The following is a 20,248-nucleotide window of genomic DNA, read 5'->3' on the forward strand; positions in this document are numbered from 1 at the left end:
AGAACCATGTCCATGTCTGCCGCCTCCACACACAAGTTACATGCCAGCTCTCTCATGATTCTAGTAATAATGCCTAGTGGCTTTAGATGTTTCAAAATTGGAATAAGTGTCAATCATGAAATTAAACACATGCTTTTTGGCTTTCACACTGATATAACTCATGATCTGTTCAATCATCCAAAAATCCTTATGTTAACCAGATATTCTCAAGCACGGACCAAATCTACTTATCTAACCTCCAAGACTGCTACTGCCAATGCTTCTGCCAATAGTGCTCTATAACTAAATGCTTGGAGGCATGTGAGAGTGGCCCAGGGTGACTTGGCCTCCAGTTTCACCACCCCCATCTCTTGCTTCTGCTTAGTATCTCTGTTGAAGGCACAGTTAAGAGTAGTAAGTCATTTTGTGGAGAAACTGTAGTTTGGCATCCACATTCTACAGGGATTCACAGCATTAGGCAACTGCTGTGAAAGCAACAGTTTTTAATTATATAATTTTATTGGATTCCAGTACAGTAAGTGGATCCATTGGGCTATCAACATTTCTTTTCTTTTCTTTTTTTCTGCTATATGCAGCCAAGAATGATCATTTCAGACCACAAAGCATAACAATAGAAAGTTATTCACTGTAACTAAAGGAGGCCAACCCTGAATAGCTCTGGCTATATTCACAGGACAGTTTAGGCAATGAGACAAATTTAATGGTTGTCTTCTGTTACTGCTAGATCATACTTTTACTAGTAATCAAGATCTAAACCAAGAATGTAGAAAACCTAATGAGTAACTTTTAATTGTATCAAACCCCATGTTCTCTCAGCAAACCAGTGTGTCTCATATTTAGTTATTAATTTCCTGCTCTATCCTACATGCTTTTATGTCTTCATGTTAAACCCCAAGTTCTATATTTAGGTTTAGTTCTGCAAACTGAACAGTCTAATTAAGCCATTCAAAGGATTCTTATTTTTCCCTGGAGGAAAACTTGCTTTACTGAAGTGCATGGACAATAGTCTCATATTCAATTAATTAATAGTCTGAGGAAATTACTAGCAAGTAATTTTCCATTGCCATGAAGTGTGCAGTATATTGAACAATCAAGGCATATGAGTTTAATTTATTTTACCCTGATAAAGATATTAAACAATCATGTGGACCATGTGGTATGTCTAAGACCACTATGAGTGTAGAAGGCGAGTGCAGTAACCCCTTGTTAAATCATGGTCTACCAACCTGCAGATTTGGAAAATTCTCCAGTTCAGAGTTGCTCTATAAGCCTATAGAGCAACTAATACTGTTGTATAATTGTCTGCAATCTAATTGAACATCTTGCTCTTTGAGCAATGATTGTTTGCTGAAATTGATGTCTGAAAATTCCACATTGTGCTTAATATTAGGGGCCATGCATATTTTATGTGTGCTTATTTTTCTGGATTGACACCAAATTAATTTTCCATTGGTAAAGTGTGTAAGGTTAGAGTAGGTCATGATACATCATTATCTATGCAGCTGCAGAGCGAAGAGAGTTAGTAAATCCACATTATATGTGGTCAAATTGTAGATACACTCAAAAGTTTGATTACACTAATGTTACGCCAGTGTGTTTTGCTAACTAACAATTTTCTTTAATCCACTGACTGGAGATCTGAATTTTTTTTTTAAAGACATTTTTTAAAAAGACAAGCTGACAGCAAAGTCATCCTTTCAGCTTAAGCTGGTTACCTAATTTGCATCACTGTATCCTACACTACAATGCTTGTGAGGAGAGAGGCAAAATGTCTGCTAAGTCCCCAGCAAGACCAAGACCCAGGAAGTTTAAAGGAACTACCTGTTCTCTGAGCAAAAAGAAATACTGCTAATTGCTATGTTTGAATTACTCAATGACTGTCATGCAACATGCCCCTCCCCATCTGTGGTTTTAAGCTGGTGTTTTTCTCTGCACCAGAGGAGAAGCAACTGGACTCTGGCATGAGGAGACTCTAAGTTGGGGTCCCTCTCTCTCTCTCCATTCCAGCTTAAAATCTTTCAAATACTGCTTGTTGACTGACCACCTTTTGCATACTCCAGCTACAATCCGAAACCCCATTGGAGGACATCATCCGCATCGCTATCTTCAAGAGAGTCACTGAACCAGTCATCTACCTCTTCAAACTAAAAGCCTCACGACCACTGAATTCAGCTAGTAGGCAGCTGAATCACCAAACTCCACAGACTGTATACCCTTTTTATGGACCCTAACTCAACCAATCTACCTTTCCCCAATCTGTAACCTATTTGTATGTATGTAAACCTCTAGTGTGTGTGTGAGAGTGAAAGTTGGCACGTTGTTTATTATTTTATTAGTTCGGTTTAGGTACAATAAAGTTAACCTCTTTCTTTGTTAACTCAAGAAAACCTGTCCGGTTTATTCTTGTTATGATCATAACAAGTAAGTAATCAAACAGCTACTGAGTTGGCCAGTACATCCACTTTAAGGAAGAATTAAACCTCTTGTGGCCAAACAAGGAGAGGGAAAAGAGGAAAGCCCTTCAACCCCTCTTGACGGTAACACTAATTGTAATTAATGCATCCATTAGAACTTGGAAAAATTAAGTGCCAGTACCTAGGTCATATGAAAATAAAGTGGCAAAATTTTTCTGGCAGTGCAATGGAAAAATGCCTGAAAAATATTGAACTCTCAGGCCTCACTCCAGCTCAAAGCAAGTTGTTGTTAACTTACAATTTGCTGTATTGTGTCTTTCGTCTATTTCTATATTATTCCTTTATGTTAGTAAAATGGGTTTTTGAAGAAGGGGGTAATCTTTTATTCAGTATTCATTAAACTTTTAATGGCTGTCATTAAAAATTTCTGTGCTGATGCTGTTGTTAGCAGAGCAGAGGATGTACTTTTGAATTGTATTCTTTTAAATGTGCATGGACATGTGATGTCATTGAACATCAGGTTTGACATGAAAGCCGACATATGCCATTTCCTGTTGCTGATGACACATTCAGTTTGCTACAACTGTCAACAAAACAGAAAACTTGTATTGACTCAAAAAAACGAAATTCAGAAACAGAGGAGGCATAACAATCCTTTGTTGATACATTCAGAGCATCAAAATAAGTGTTACATTTGGGGTAATTGACAATTTACAGGTTAATGTGAATTGTCCCAACAGTGGCAGATAAATAAAGCCAATTGATTTTTGCAACTGCTGATATCTTTATATTAAATTATGTTTGCTACGATGCCGTAAAATCATGACTAATTGATCTGTTCACCCCTATCTTTGATAGGAACATGGGAATTTAGGAGCAGAAGTAGGCCATTCAGCCCATCAAGCCTGCTCCACCATTCAATACGATCATGGCCGATCATCCACATCAATGCCTTTTTCCCACACTATCCCCATATTCCTTTATGTCATTGGTATTTAGAAATTTGTCAATCTCTGCTTTAACATACTCAATGACTGAGCTTCCACAGCCATCTGGGGTAGACAATTCCAAAGATTGACCCTTTGACTAAAGAAATTTGTCCTCATCTCAGTCCTAATTAGCTTCCCCCTTATTTTGAAATTGTGTCCCCTGGTTCTAGACTCCCCAACCAGGGGAAACATCTTACCTGCATCTACCCTGTCTCTCCCTTTAAGTATTTTGTAGGTTTCAATGAGATCACCTTTCACTCTTGGAAACGCTAGACAATACGGGCCCAGTTTCCCCAATCTCTCTTCATAGGATGGTCCCGCAATCCCAGGAGAAAGTCTGCTGAACCTTCATTGCACTCCCTCTATGACAATAATATCCTTCCTAAGGTAAGGGGACCAAAACTGCACACAGTACTCCAGGTGCTCTCTAACCAAGGTTCTATACAATTGAAGCAAGACTTCACTACTCCTGTACTCAAATCCTCTTGTGATGAAGGCTAACATATCATTAGCCTTCCTAATTGCTTGCTGCACCTGCATGTTAGCTTTCAGTGACTTATTGACAAGAACACCCAGGTCCTTTTGTACATCTACACTTTCTAATCTCTTACCATTTAAGAAATACTCTGCACATCTATTCCTCCTACCAAAGTGGATAACCTCACATTTTTCCACATTATATTCCATCTGCCATGTTCTTGCCCATTCATTAAGTCTGTCCAAATTCCCTTGAAGCCGCTTGCCAAAGCGAAAATGACCCGTTTATTCCTACTCTCTGTTTTCTGCCTGTTAACCAATCCTTAATCCATGCCAGTATATTACCCCCTATCCCATGTGTTTTAATTTTGCTAACCAACCTCCTGGGAGGGACGTTATCAAAAGCCTTCTGAAAATCCAAATATACCACGTCCACCAACTCCCCTTTAACAATTCTATAAGTAACATCCTCAAAAAACTCCGACAAGTTCATCAAACATGATTTCCCATTCATAAATCCATGTTGACTATGCCCAATCAGATCATTATTATCCAAGTGTCCATTTATCACATCCTTTTGAATAGATTCTAGCATTTTCCCACTACTGATATAAGACTAACAGGTCTGTAATTCCCTGTTTTCTCACTGACTCCCTTCTTAAATAGTGGGGTGCCATTTGTTACCTTCCAATCTGTAGGAACTGTTCCAGAACATGTAGAAGTTTGGAAGATGCTCACCAATGCATCCACTATCTCCATAGCTACCTCTTTCAACACTCTGGGATGTAGAATATCAGCTCCTGGGGACTCAGCCCCATTAATTTCTCCAATACAACCTTCCTACTGATACTAATTTCCTTCAATTCCTCGTTCTCCCTAGTCCCTTGGATCTCTAATTCTGGGAGATTTCTTGTATCTTCCTCAGTGAGGATAGATACAAAGTAATCATTTAGCTTCTCTGCCATTTCTCTATTCCCCTTTAAATTCTCCTGACGCTGCCTGTAATGGGCCCACATTTGTCTTAGCCAAACATTTCCTTTCTACATACCTATCAAAGCTTTTACAGCCCGTTTTTATTTTTTTGCTGGTTTACATTCATATTCTATTCTCCCTTTCTTTATCAGATTCTATTCTCCCTTTATCAGTTTCTTAGACCTCCTTTGCCGTATTCAAAAATCCTCCCAATCCTCAGGTTTACTCCTATTTCTAGCAATTTTATAGGCCTTTTCTTTTAATCTTAGACAATCCTTAATTTCCTTTGTTAGCCATGGTTGACTGCCTTTTCATTTTGGGTTTTTGTGCCTTGAAGGAATGTATAGTTACTGTAAATTATGTAATATTTCTTTAAAGATTATCCATTACCTATGTACTGTCATACCTTTTAATGTATTTTCCCAACCCACCTCAACCAATTTGCCCCTCATACCTTCATGATTTCCTTTGTTCAAATTTAACACCCTGGCTTCAGATTGAACTACCTCACTTTCAAACATAATCTAAAATTCATATTATGGACACTCATCCCTAAAGGTTCTTTTACAACAAGATTATTAATTAGCCCTTTCTCATTACATGATCTTAGATCTAAACTAGCCTGTTCTCTAGTCAGTTCCTCAACATACTGCTCTAGAAAACCATCCCGAACACACTCTAGAAACCCGTCCTCCACAGCATTAGTGCTCATTAGGTTTACCCAGTCTATATACAGATTGAAGTCACCCATGATTACTGTATTACCCATGTTACATGCTTCTCTAATCTCCTGATTAATACCATGCCCCATACTACCACTACTGTTTGTGGGCCTATAAACAGCTCCTACCAATGTCTGCTGCCCCTTGCTGTTTCTTAGCTCCACCCAAACAGATTCCACATTTTGTTCTTCTGATCTGAGATCCTCCCTTACTAATGTACTGATCCCATCCCTTATTATCAGCGCAACACCACCTCCTTTTCCTTTTTGCCTGTCCTTCCTATTCGTCGAAAAGTAGATATTTTTAATAATTAGTAGATGTCAGTGGAATAATTTTCTCTCAGATGTATGCAGTAGATTTCTTTAAGCGTGAGGATTTTTTAATATATACAATATATTTTGCTTATTTTAGAAGTGAATTTTTACACCAGAGATGCAACATTGTTTTTCATTCTGAGTGCTTGGAAATAGTTCTATATGGGATCCTTCATTTTGTAGATGCATAGAGCACATACTAAACCTTCATAAATTGCTGATTAGGCCTTAGAGTATTGTGTCGAATTCTGGGACTTGCTCTGAGAAGCAGCCGAGCCATGCCAAATCCTTGCATTACTTTGCTGTTAAGTACTCCTTCAGTATGTTCAGTGATGGAAGGAGATCAATGGATAGCAATAGGACTGCTGAACTGCACTCTTGTGGTTTTCTTAATTGGAAGAGACTGATATATATCAATGCCACTGACTCAAATATTTACGGGAGGCCAGTGGGGAGGTGTCGTGGCCAGGAAACCTGGGAATATGGGTTTCCCAAGGTCCTGCTGAATTTAACAGCAGGACATGATTTAAAATTTTGGACTCTGTTTCCTGGCCAACAGCCAGCCAGATTGAGAGGCATGTGAGAGATGTTGGATGGGAAGGCCTTCTGTATCAGACCACAGTCTGGGAGTGGAGAGGAGGGAGGGAGAGATCATGGGTCAGTGGGGGGAGGGTGCACGGGTGCGGTGGAGACATTGGCAAGGAGTTCTAGATCGTGGAATGGAGAGAACAGGGAAAGGCCAGAGAGTTTGTTGAGGGCTGAAGAGATCACCCAGGGGTGTAGATAGATCATAAGGTTCCAATCATAGGGAGGGGCTTTGATTAAGAGGGAGATCGTGGGAAACTGTTTAGCTTGAGACACGGGGGGGGAGTGGGAAGCACTCCTGCTGTTCCTGACCTACAAAACGTGCTGAAAAGTCACTTGACTGATGGATCTGACAGTTCTTGCCTCCCTTCAGCTGCTGGCTTTCTTGGACCCTGAGAAATTTGGCTTGCAGATGTTAAATTTGATGTTAAAATCTGAGGCATGTAGCCTCATTAAAATATTTAAATTGGGGTCCTGCGTCTAGAGGGAGAAGGTGAGTGAACTATCCCCCAACCCGTTTCAGTTAAAATTGGAAGTGGGCACGTTGTAGGCGGCTTGGTCGGGTTTCCCATTTCTGAATTTTTATCCCCCCATCCCTCTGTTGCCCATCTGAGGTGTTAAAATTCCCCCATTGTCTCTGCAGCACTAATCAGAGGTTTAATGAATAAAAATGCCCCAAGAATAGGAAGTTGCCCTTTCTGATGATTATCGTCTGGTCATGATCTCAATGGTAGTTTCCAGTTCATTCAGGTAATTATAGATTATTACACAGACGTTGGTAATGGATTCCTGCATAACACTGTCAAACATTTCAGAATGCTTGGCACGCTCTCAAATGTAAGCTATCAGATTCATTTATTAAACAGGCCCCATGTGGTCACAACCCCCTGAGGGAGTCATACTGGACATCTGAACAACATGTTGCTGTTGTCCTCCATTTGCAATTATTCACATGTGCTCAGTGCTTCACTTAGTGCTTCTTCCTGCAACTCATGACCTAAATCCTGGGCTGGTGCTTGCAGAAGTTGATGTGAGGTGGTGGGGGCATAGCAAACCGTGACTTTTCTTCCTTCTTATCAGAAACTCTAATCAGAACAGAAGAAAATAGATTAGGATGCTGGCAATAAAAAGTTTCAATGAACAGAGCTTAGATGATGAGATTTTGTGAGTCATGAGGCTGCGGTGAATCATATGTTCCTGGTATCAGTAAATGAGTGCGTGATTGAGTTAGTTAGTTAGTTAGTTAGTTAGAGATACAGCACTGAAACAGGCCCTTTGGCCCACTGAGTCTGTGCCGACCATCAACCACCCATTTATACTAATCCTACACTAATTCCATACTCCTACCACATCCCCACCTGTCCCTATATTTCCCTACCACCTACCTATACTAGGGGCAATATATAATGGCCAATTTACCTATTAACCTGCAAGTCTTTGGCATGTGGGAGGAAACCGGAGCACCCGGAGGAAACCCACGCGGTCACAGGGAGAACTTGCAAACTCCACACAGACAGTAAAGTTAGTCAGTAAAGGGAGACACAGTGAAAATATAAGGTACTGGCCCTGATTTCCACTTCCTCTGTGAATTCTGGCACCTGAATTCGGAGGAATGCCTCCCCATCCTGAGTAGTGGGTGGCAGTTGAGCAGACCCCTTTGAGTCTGCATTTGTTCTCATCTGGTATGTGTGGCCTTTTCCTGTAAACACAAACAAAACATATCGTGCTAAATTTTCATTTTCACTGCCTGTGTGGTAATCTGACAGAACTGATCAGCTGCCCATTGTAGATAGAACCTGTCCTATTTTCATTCCATTGATTTATCTCCAGTTAGTAGAATAATGTGAAATCACTGTTCAGTTGTCACTGAATGTAATTAACAATTCTACAGTTGTATAAGTCTGCAGAGTGTCACAAAATAAGTGAAAGCAGCCAAAAAAAATCAGTGTTTGTTTTGATAAGGAGTTTTATAGCTAAGCTGTCTGGAAACTGTTGTCTCACATTATTAATGTTGAGACCCTGATGGTACTTTGACTCCACTTCACTTCAGTGGGAAGAAAGGAACTCTTTAAAATGTGCATTTCTGGTCGTTCCTAATCTTTAGTTCTTGCTGTGCAGACCTTGCAAAGCACTGCCTATACAGCGAGAAGCAAGATAAATTATTGATTGTACTTAATAGGTGCAATTAAAGGGGTATTGTATTTGGTAATGTTTGTCAAATTGGATGGCAAGCTAGATATTTCTGCAAGTGAAGATTAGCCAGTTGTGACTGTCCTCAAAATAGAAGCAGCTGTGCAAGTTTGTTGCATTTAGAGAAAAGCATATTTTAAAAGCTTTAGAGGAGTCATTTGAAGAGCATTTTTATGCTAAAAATCAATGCTACTGTGGTGGGATTTGAATTCATGTCCCCAGGACATTAACATGGGCCTCAGGATTACTAGTCTAGTGGCATTACCATTACGCCACTGTCTCCCCCAGTTTAGTTTATGTTGCCTCTCCTCTTTCTTCCTACCAACATGAATCACTTCACACTACTCTGCTTTAAATGTCATCTGCCATATGTCTACCCATATCACATTCTATATATACCCTCCTGAGGTCTGCCACTATTCTCCTCATTGTTCAGTACATTTCTCAGTTTAGTATCATCTGCCAACTTTGAAATTATACCCTGTATACCCAAGTCCTGGTCATTAATATATATCAAAAAGAGTAGTGGTATTAACACCAACCCCTGGGGGACACCACTGTATACCACCCTCCAGTCTGAAAAACAACTATTCATCACTACTCTATGCTTTCTATCCCCTAGCCAGTAATGCATCCATGCACCCACTGTCCCTTTAATCCCAATCCCATCCACCTCAATGTTGCCACTATTTTAGGTTCTGGTTGAAGTCCCAATGGCAATGCTTTATTTTCATTGAGAAGGTGGATCCTACTGAGGTAAACTAGAGGGCTATGACATTTCTATGAATTACAAATATGATTGGATGTTGTACAGCTCTGAGCTTTGTATTTGGCTGCTACCTGTTGTCTTCCACTCCCAGTTGACGTTGCACACTCCAGACTGTTAAAGGTCTTTTTAGCTGCTGGGAAAGCTGGAAACTATTACAGGTAGATTTTCATTGTCAGCATGAGATTTCAATAAGATTAACAAAACTTACATAATCATAACCAATTTGGCCCATTACTGTAGGTTTCATTAAAACACCGGTGACTTTTAAAACAAATCCTGAAGAATATTTTCAATAGCTAAGCACAATTTCAATCTAGATGTTTCTAAATATCAAAAGAAAAAGGGAAATTTCCAAATGCCGGAAATCTGAAATAAAAACTGCATGGTGATGAAGGGTACACACCTGAAATACCATTAACGACCTGCTACATATTTCCAGCACATTCTGTTTTTACATTTTACTGCTAAGTTGTGAACAGTTTGGTTCAGTCTTAGACAGTTGCCCGGGAGGGGGATGGAGTCAGTGGCTAGGGAACAGTTTGTGGTGGGGATCAAAAACAATAGCTTCAGTCTTCCCAATATCTAGTTGGGGGAAATTTCTGCTCATCCAGCATTGGATTATGGATAAGCAGTCTGACAGTTTAGAGACAGTGGAAGGGTTGAGAGATGGTGGTAAATTAGAACTGGGTGTCGTCAGCACACATGTGGAAACTGATGCTGTGTTTTCGATGATGTCGCCAAGTGGCGCCATGCAGATGAGAAATAGGAGAGCACCAAGAATAGATCCTTGGGGGACAACAGAAGTAATACTGTGGAAGTAGGAAGAGAAGCTATTGCAGGTAATTCTCAGGCTACAATTGGATAGATAAGAATAGAACCTGGTAAGTGCAGTCCCACCCAGCTGGATGAAGATGGAGAGGTGTTGGAGGAGGATGGTGTGGTCAAAGGCTGCAGACCGGTCGAAAAGGACAAGGAGGATGGTTTACCTTTGTCACAGTCACATAGGGTATTATTTGTAACTTCGATAAGAGCCATTTCAGTACTGTGGCAGGGGTGGAAACCCGATTGGAGGGATTCAAACTGGATTTCCGAGAAAGATGGGCATGGATTTGAGAGGCAACAGCACTATGAAGTTAATGGTTTACAGTGTTATGAACTAATGGTCCCCTGCTCTGATCTTGGGGATGAACCTTCTGTGGGTAAAGCTCAGATCAAGGTTAAACAGAATACCTTCTCTATTTTACAGAGATTCTTCTGGGTGGCTGCCATGAGAAAGCTCATCTAAACAATATTAGAGGTCACTAGCAGCTCCTTCAGAATACAACTTCCTGAGATCACAGATAAGCACATTTCTTGAATCTTCGGTATAACAGAGCTGCAGAGTAGATGCTGTGTGGCTGTTTCTGATGGAAGCCACCAGGCCAAAGTGCCATTTGAGATATACACTGCTCTAAGCCTTTAAGATCTGCAGTCCCTCACAACTTCCTTTCTCTGATTTGGAGTGAGTGCCGATTCTGAATCCGTAGTCCGACTTGGTGTTTCATCAGCTTATTAAAATGAGCTGAATCTAGAAAAACACCTGGGTTCAGCTGAGGTCAAGTCAGGTTCTAGTAATAATACACACCTGCCCCCGCCCCCAAAAAGAGAGCTCGAGATGGGAGATACCAGAAAATAAGAACCTCTTTTAATATTTTGTTATGACATTTCTCAGTTGACAAGCATTATAGTCAGTTACGTTGGGCAGGCCACATCATTTGCATGCCTGACACAAGACTCCTAAAACAAACTTTCTACTCCAAGCTCCGTCATGGCAAGAGGCTACCAGGAGGGCAGAGGAAACGCTACAAAGCTGTCCTTAAAGCTTCCCTGAAAAATGTGACATCTCCACTGATTCGTGGGAATCTCTTGCCCGAGACCGTCCAAAATGGAGAAGAAGCATCCGCAAAGGTGCCAGCCTGTTCGAGCAACATCGACATGTCTAGGCAGCGATCAAGTGCAAACAGCAGAAAGAGTGTTCAGAAATTCGAGCATCCCATTCACTCGCCTCACCAAACACCACCTGCCCCACCTGTGGCAGAGCGTGTGGATCCAGAATTGGTCTATTCAGTCACCTAAGGACCCACAATCCTGAAATGGAAGAAAGTCATCCTCGTTCCCGAGGGACTGCCTAAGAAGAAGGAAGGAGAAGAAGAATTTTAAAATGTTGTTATTACTCTGAGTGAATGCAAGCTGGTGAACTGGAATACAACATTCCCTCGCTTATAATTAGATCAATTGGTTGCCTTTGAATCCCTTTTCTTCTCTGATCCGGGACGAAAGATATCACAGAAGCCAGACAGATAGAGTGAAAGCTTGATTGTCTCATTGTTCAACATGAGACGATTCACAGTCCGAAGAGGTGTTAGAAACAGTTTGATATGTATCAGCAGGCTATTAAATAACAACACAATCTGATCAGGATAACCCTAATGCAGCCAACTCTTGTCACACAACAAAGGTGACTATCGACATGTTCCTGTGTTCATGGTCTGCTGTCAGTTGTTCAAGTAAAGTGCCTGTCTTGCAGATTAATTTCTCAAAGGTGAGATATAAGGGTTTTATGAATGCAATAATCTGACACTCTTGATGTTAGTTACAGTTTGGATTTAGTGGAAGAAAGGCATAGTTCCATAATCTGAAAAAAATGATTTAAAAAATACTGCCAGTAGTAAGGAGGCTACTCTGCTTCTGAGAAACATTTGTCCACTCATTTTCAGAAAGATATGCAAAAAAAAGCCCATCATAGGAACTGAACTGATGAGTTTGTTTTTTAACTGATGCAAAACTGCTGTATTATTTAAACTGATTTTGACAACTAGATGTTACTGCTTGCTTCTATAAATGACTATCTGTGAACTTGCCATTGCTTCTTTGAACTTGGTAGTGTAGTCTGTAGTTAAAGTTTCTGGAGTAACTGATATTAATTGTCTTTTGTGTTCATGTGAGAATGCAGTGCAAATCCTATGTAGAAATCCAGAGACAATAAATTAATCTCTTGTTTGCCCAGTGCACGCTTTCCCATATTATGTCATGCAGTTGGTCTCACTTCAGTTTCGAAGAAATGTGGGCTTGCCTGTGGGATCTGGCTTTTATATTGGACACAAGAAACAGTATCTAGTTGTCTTGAATTCAATACAGTGCATACAGCAGGGGGTAGGAAAAGCATGTGGGCCTCTCTCATCAAAAACATGTGAGCTTTTCATTTTCCAGTCATTCTCTATTTTATCAATATTGCTTTTGTCAATGCTGCTCTGAACTTTCCTCTCCTGCCCCTCCTGAACTGGAAACGCACCATCCTAGCAGATCTGAACTGGGGGCAGTGTCTGATTTTGCCTGGCCCAAGGATCTGTGAGGTTCAGTTTCCCTGGTGGTCCAGGGAGTACTCCATCTGCAGCATTCAATTTCACTGGTAATTCTGAAGAAAGGGGGGAGGCTTTCCTTCTTTGGAAGCTGATTTCCCTAGTGACCTATGAAAGCTGTCACTGAATCCTTCAGGCAAAGGTATGTTTTTGCAGGCTTTGGGTTCAGTTGGTGTCAATTCCTTTGGGGTGGGGGTTGGGGGGGAGGGGAACAGTCTGCATTCTATTCCAAAGTCTAAAGCCGCTTGCTTGTTCATCCCTATTTATTTTTTTTAAAGTTTTGTCTGTGATATTGGCAGATGTGTTTTCCCAGTTTCCAAAAACTGAAAATGTAATATTCCCTCACTGAAACTTTGCAATGGTTATATTTCAGGGCAGAACACAAGAAGCAGAGTGTATCTTGAAAAAGATCCAACTGTAAACTTTAATAAAAGTACACATGATGTAACATGTTCATGATATAAGCCATTTTAAACATCTGAATATTTTTTCACTAATTAGACATATTTTGAAAACTCCCTTGTAAGGTTTACTATGAGTCATAGAAACATTGTACTTACATTGTCTGGAAATGGGCAAAATAAATTCCAGTGAATGACCCTTCACCCACTTAAACTGATCCTGAGTGTTGTTTCATAGAAAGTGAGTGGACAATGATGATGTCTGGGTGGCTAGTGAATGCCTACATAACTTTTAGCCATTCACCAATCATTCTGAGGGGTTTAAATTGGTGAACAACTAAAAGCAAGACCTGTGGAACAGCTGATAGGAGGCACCGAATGACACTTGTCTGACCAACTGTTTAAGATTTGAATTCCAGGGCTACGTATCTTGTCCTGAGTAATGGTTCATCCACTGTACTAACTGATTGACGCATCAAATTACAGGGGGTGTTCCATACTGGGATAGGGGGTAATTAATAGAACTTAAATGGCTAGTCTCAAAGTTTAGCTACTGTTAGTTGTTCCCAAGATAGCTTGCCCTGATCTCCAGCTAAAGGAGCTAGTATGTGCAAAACAGCAAGTGGCTTTTGTGGGGAAGAAAGGGAAACAAAATTGAGGAGTAGAAGACACTAAGAGGAGGATCTACGTAATTGGTTGTTACAGTTTATGAGAATTTGTTAGCAGAGCTGGAAAATTCCACTTGCCACGTTGCCAGGGTTTAGTTACTTCCCAACAATTCAGACCTCCAGAGCAGAGCAGTTTTGCGAGTAACACCATTAACGTTATCAATTCTGATTCTTCCTATCTTTTTTTTGCTGACTCCCCACTGGTTTGCAGCTTGTTGTAGCTATCTGCCTCCTAAATGTCAACCACCCCATCCCCTCTCCAATTTTACACTAACTGTCTGGCTTATTCTCGAGTAGCATTTATTTCCCCTATTCACAATATTTGTTGAGCACAAAGTTAATTTCTCATTTATCAAATGATGAGCTCAACAAAAAATCAGATTGCAGATACCAAGGTCAGAATTTCATGATGAGGCATTGGCTTCCAGCCGGTGGGCAAGTCCATCTCTGCCGGCCCTGGAAACTACGCTGCTATTTTGTGTGGCTCAGACAATGAATTGCCTGAGTTTGTGGCTTCCACCCCTCTGAGACAGGAAGTCCCACCTCCAAGAGCTGTCAGTCAATCAGAAGGCCACAAGCTCTTCTGTCCCAGCAGCACCAGTGGGAGCGGTGACCAGTGCTGGGACTGCAACAGGAAGAGGACGATGGATGCTGGCCTCAGAACAGATAAGTGGGGTCAGGGCTCGCCAGGGCCAATCAGCGAGGCCCCAGCAAAGGGGGAAGGGTCAATGGAGAGGGTGGGAGGTGTTCAGTGGGGCGGCCCATGCCGCTGAGGCGGTCCTCCATGAGGCACAGGGTGCCCGAGCAGAAAGCTCCCCCCACCCCACCCCCCCAAGCCCACAAGAAAGATGCCAGTTTTTACTGGATGTCCTCCTCAGGTAACGAAGTACCCATCTGCTGCTAATAAAATACCAGCGGCGGTAGGAAGAGGCCATTAAGTCACCATTAATTGGCCGCTTAAGGGCTTCAATTGGCCTTAGGGCGGGCGGGCCACCTGCCAACTCCTCTGTCGCTGGTAAGATACCAACAGGGGCAGGTAAGCGACAGGCACGGCACCCCTGCCATTCTACACAATTTCATGCACCCCCACCTTCCAGCCCACTCCTCAGGATTGAGGGGGAGGGGCGTTACATTTTGGCCCAAGTATCATTCTGAGAATTCTAAATTCCATTGTTTCTGCTTTATTTTTACGTTTAACTTCAAATCTGGTTTGATTTACATTCTATACAAAATTATATGGTTTGACTGCTAAACCCAAATGAATGCTTTGGTGATGATAGCAGCATTTTTGCAGTCTGTCAGAATGGTGCTACCAGTTTATCTCCAGAAATCCTGTTTACTTTATTCACGTTACATTTTATAACCAGATTTTGTGTTTTGAAAAATTTAGGGGAACAATGGAACTCCAAATGAATGTCACCTCACAGTTAAGTACTAGATTTGTATGCAGTGGATGGATCCACACATATTTCTCACCTCAGTGCATGACTCACTCAAAACATGTGGAAGCACTTTCCTGCAATAGACGCAGTATCATTGGTAGTTACATGTAGACTTTTATTACTGTCATGACCTGCTTCTGTCATCTGACTTTAGGGCAACTTAAAGTGGAGTTTTGTAAACATATTAAAGTTAATTGGTGTATTAGTTATAAGGATACTGTACACATGGCAAAGTAATTTGAATGAATCTATGGTTTGTCCCCCTGTTTAAACAGCTCTGGCTCAGGGAGGCAATGCATTGTTTGTGTTGACATACCCCTCACATGCAAGGGTTTGTTTCAATCAATGCATGTGCCCTGCACTACTCTGAAACATATGATTTTTGTTTAGTTGCCTGTCAGTGGGTACTTAACCTAAAATAGCTTGATAGTTTGATAAATAGTTCAGAGCACCGTTACAGTGGATAGAAAATTAAGGTAATGGCTTAAATCAACAATTGGGGTGAGACAAGGACACTGTCCCTTCTTTATTTAACAGAGTACTGGAAGCAATAATGAATCTTGAACTAAAAGATGAGATTGGAGGAGTAAAGAATCAAGAACGATACAAGAAGAACATGGCTTGGACAAAAAATATTGCTTATATAGAGCAACCACAACTTGTATTTACATAGTGCCTTTAACATAAAACGTCCCAAGGAGCTTTTCAGCAGCATTATAAAACAAAGTATAACACTAAGCCGCATTAAGGAACAATTGAGACATCTGACCAGAAGCTTGGTCAAAGTGTTAAGTTTTAAGGAGCATCTTAAAGGAGGAAAGCGAGGTGGAGAAGCGGAGAAGTTTAGGGAAGGAATTCCAGACCTTAGGTTCTAGGCAGCTAGAGACACTGCCACCAATGGTGAAGCAATTAAAATTAGAGATCCTCAAGAGGTCAGAATTGGAGGAGCGTACATATCCCAGGGATGTGGGGGAGATTATAGAAATAGGGAGGGGCAAGGCTATGGAGGGATTTGAAAACAAAGATGAGGATTCTAAAAGCGAGGCATTGCTTAATTGGGAGCCAATATAGGTCAGCAAGCACAGGGGTGATAGGTGAACGGGACATGGTGCAAGTTAGGACATGGGAACAGAGTTATGGCTGGCATCAAGTTTATGGAGGATAGAACGTGGGAGGCCAGTCAAGAATCAAGTCCAGAGGTAACAAAGGCATGGATGGAAGCTCCAAGAAAGATGACTTGAATGGCTTGGACACTTTTCAAGAATGGAAACAGCTAGAATCCCTTTCTTGGCTCTGCATACAGAAGTACATAGAATAAGAAGCTAAAGGAAGACCAAATAAGCCCTGGATCGGCAATGTCAGGTGACATTTCACAGAAAGGGATACAGATGATGAAAACAGCCAGACTAGTTTAGAACTGGCAACAATAGAATGAATACATTTGGCCCCATCATTGTTGCTCAGTTGGTGGATAATATGTAGTATTAATAGAAGGTTGTGTAGTCAGTTCACCATGTAGGAATTTAATATTTAATTCAATCACAGTTATTAGTTATTTGATTATGATTACTAACTAATTTGTTTCAATTTTAGTTATCCAAGTTCTGCTGTGTATTTTTATGTTTTATGGAGTGCCAAATGGATATACGTGTTTTAGAATTATGGGACTACATGAGTTTCCCTATGGTTTCAATAAATTACAAACAACATTGCAATTGATTTTGTGCTAGAGAGAAATGTAATTTACATGGATTACATAAAGGCCTGGATTTTGTGGTAAACAAAGCGGTGAGGCTATCAGTGCTCACTGTTATTAAAGAGTAAATCAGACAGAAACTTCCAGCAACCGCATATACACACTTAAATGTGGAAATCAGGATGTTTCTGTCTGATCTGCCCTGCATCTCCGAAGCTTCACGATACTGGTATCTCACTGAGAGTCTCGCCATTGAAACACATAGAAGGGCGTGAAGTTAAGCTACCTGCATAATAGACATCCACTAAACTTGGCAGAAATTGTATAGAAGCTAATTTCTTCAGATTTTGATTATTGTTGGAGATTTTTTATAATGAGGACATTAAAATATATATTTTTGTCTCTTTTATCTCTCTCTCTCTTAGTCCTGTCTTTCTTTCCCTCTCTCTATTTTGCTTTTGTACATTATTTGGCATTGAATTAGCTATTCTAACTTACACTCCCTGGTTCAGACTGTGCGTGTCAGGAAGGATTCTTGAATCTGACTGCTTAAGGAGTTTACCCAGTTGCTTGGCCTGTTCACACAGGTCCCAGATCTTCTGTAGAGGGTGGCACACTGATCTGGATATCCAAGTTCTAGTGCAAAAGCCCATATTGTAAGTGGGCCATTATTGTGGTATCGTTGACAACCTTATTAGGATCAACTTCGACTGAAATATGTAAACTTGGCTTTCAGAACCATATTTGCTTGTTAGCAAAATTGAAGTGCATGGGATAAAAGGAGCAGAAGTATGGATACAAAATTTTGGCAGGAAGAATGAAAAGAGACAAAACATGCTAAATGGTACCATTTTAAAGGGGTGCAATAAGAGAGGGATTGGTAGGTGTTTATACTCAAATCTTTGAAGATGGCAGGACAGGTTAAAAAAGCAGTTCATAAAGTATTTGGGACTTGTTAAATAGAGGCATAGAGTACAAAAGCTAGGAAGTTAATGCTAAACCAGTATAAAATACTAGTTTGACCCTAGCTGGAGTATTGTGTCCAATTCTGGGCACCACACTTTAAGACGAAAGTGAAGGCTTCTTCTGGAGAAGGTAGAGAAGAGATTTACTGGAAGGTTCCAGGGATGAGTGATTACAGTTACATGGATAGAGCATAAGAACATAAGTGACTGAATATCTGGAGGTGGATGGGGGCCTGAAAACACTGGTGCTAGGTGGCATCCTGGTTCTAGCGATCCCGCCCGCTCCCTGATTAATGGATTTGGAGAGCTCATTAAGAGCTCGTTAACAGGGGGAGCTGAGAGTTTCACAGGGGTGCATGAGCTACACGCGGCAGACCAGGTGAAAGAAAATGGGTACAGAGTGAGAAGCAAGTCATGGCTGCCCCAGGGACTTAGCTGGGAGCCAACAAAGTTTCAACAGCGCAGAGCGAGATTTGGCCATTGGGTGACAGGTGCCTTTGGCGCAGCACAGGTGGGAAGGAAAGTCTGCGCTTGGTGCAGGGGGTCGTCACCCTCCTGGCATCTTGGGGGCAGAAGAGCAGGGAAAAAACAGCCAAGGACAACTAGGCAAACAGCTGAGTACAGGGAAAGTAGCAGCTGGCAATGGGGGCACAACTCTCAGATTTTGGGCCCAGTGGTGAGGGGGAGCAACACCCTCCACAGGAAGGGCGGAGCCCCAGGTATCAGAGGGCAGAGGAGAGGAACAGAAGGGAAAGGAAGGACACGGAGGTCGTACCCTCTGCATAGGATCTACCACCGAAGAAGTTATCTACCTGGAGATAACTGAGACCCAGTACCGCAGAAGACTGCAACTCTCCAGGCAGATGGTCACAAACATCTGTGCCCTCCTCGCCGAGGATCTCAAACCTCACAGTATTGGTCGCCAACCCTGCCAGTAGCTGTCAAAGTCACTGTGGCCTTGAACGTCTTCGCCTTTGGCTGTTTCCAAGGATCTGCAAATGACTGCACACCACTGCAACTCGCAGGTGACTGATACCCTGTATGCAAAACAGTGGCGCAGTGGTTAGCACCGCAGCCTCACAGCTCCAGCGACCCGGGTTCCATTCTGGGTACTGCCTGTGTGGAGTTTGCAAGTTTTCCCTGTGTCTGCGTGGGTTTCCTCCAGGTGCTCCGGTTTCCTCCCACATGCCAAAGACTTGCAGGGTGATAGGTTAATTGGCCATTATAAATTGCCCCTAGTATAGGTAGGTGGTAGGGAAATATAGGGACAGGTGGGGATGTGGTAGGAATATGGAATTAGTGTAGGATTAGTATAAATGGGTGGTTGATGGTCGGCACAGACTCGGTGGGCCAAAGGGCTTGTTTCAGTGCTGTATCTCTAAAACTAAAAAACTAAAACAAAAGCTGGATAATTCATTTCACGACAGACATGGCCTTGCAGGGACAGTGGGGAGCAGGTTTTGCAGCCATTGCTGGTTTCCCCCAGGTGCTGAGCATCATCGAATTCACCCATGTGGCCATAAAGGCACTCAGTCACAGGCCAGTGAGATTCATCAACAGGAAGGGCTTCCACTCCCTCAATATTCAGCTGGTCTGCAACCACAACAAGAGCTTGCTCCATGTGTGCATTCACTTTTCTGGCAGCAGCGATGACTCTTTCATCCTCCACTAGTTCAGGCTGCCGCAAATCTTCACTCCAATCCTCAAAGTACGTGGAAGGATTCTAGGGGACTAGGGATATCCCTTCAAGAAATGGCCCTTTTTCAAGAGCCCAAGACAGAGGCACAGAGATGATACAACCGCAGCCATCTGCTCACTAGGCCCACCATTGGCAGGCAATCAATCTGGCTTCTCAAGCTGCAATACTGGTGCCTGAACACCCCAGTGACCCACTCAGTGCTCCGCATGATGTGGTGGCCTCCTTGCTCGGCCACTTCTACATGGTGCTCCCCTTGTGGTCTCGGAGGAGGTGGAGGCAGTCTGCTCACAGCTCTCTGCCTGTGGCTGAGAAGCACGTGGCAGTCGTCCTCGTTGCGGAGATGACCGTGGGGGCATCGCCGGAGGCTGCCGCAATTGCATAATTGCTGGAACAGTCTCTGTCACTTGGCCCTTCTGCACAGAGGCTCCCACAGTCAGAGGAGCCAAGGAGGTCAAGGATGATGAAAGCAACCATGAGTGGTGGCAACCTCTTCCTCCTCTGTCTGGCACTCCAGATGGCTGAAGAGAGCTACCAGTGCCACTGACCG

At 42.1% G+C, this 20,248-nt stretch overlaps 1 protein-coding gene across 4 annotated transcripts in view; it reads left to right on the forward strand.

The window, feature by feature from the left end:
* adam12 (ADAM metallopeptidase domain 12) overlaps positions 1-20,248 on the forward strand; it is a 378,401-nt gene that overhangs the window by 149,204 nt on the left and 208,949 nt on the right. The gene's annotated exons all lie outside the window — the stretch shown is intronic.

Source organism: Heterodontus francisci, chromosome 20, assembly GCF_036365525.1.
Source record: "Heterodontus francisci isolate sHetFra1 chromosome 20, sHetFra1.hap1, whole genome shotgun sequence".
Taxonomy (NCBI): domain Eukaryota; kingdom Metazoa; phylum Chordata; class Chondrichthyes; order Heterodontiformes; family Heterodontidae; genus Heterodontus; species Heterodontus francisci.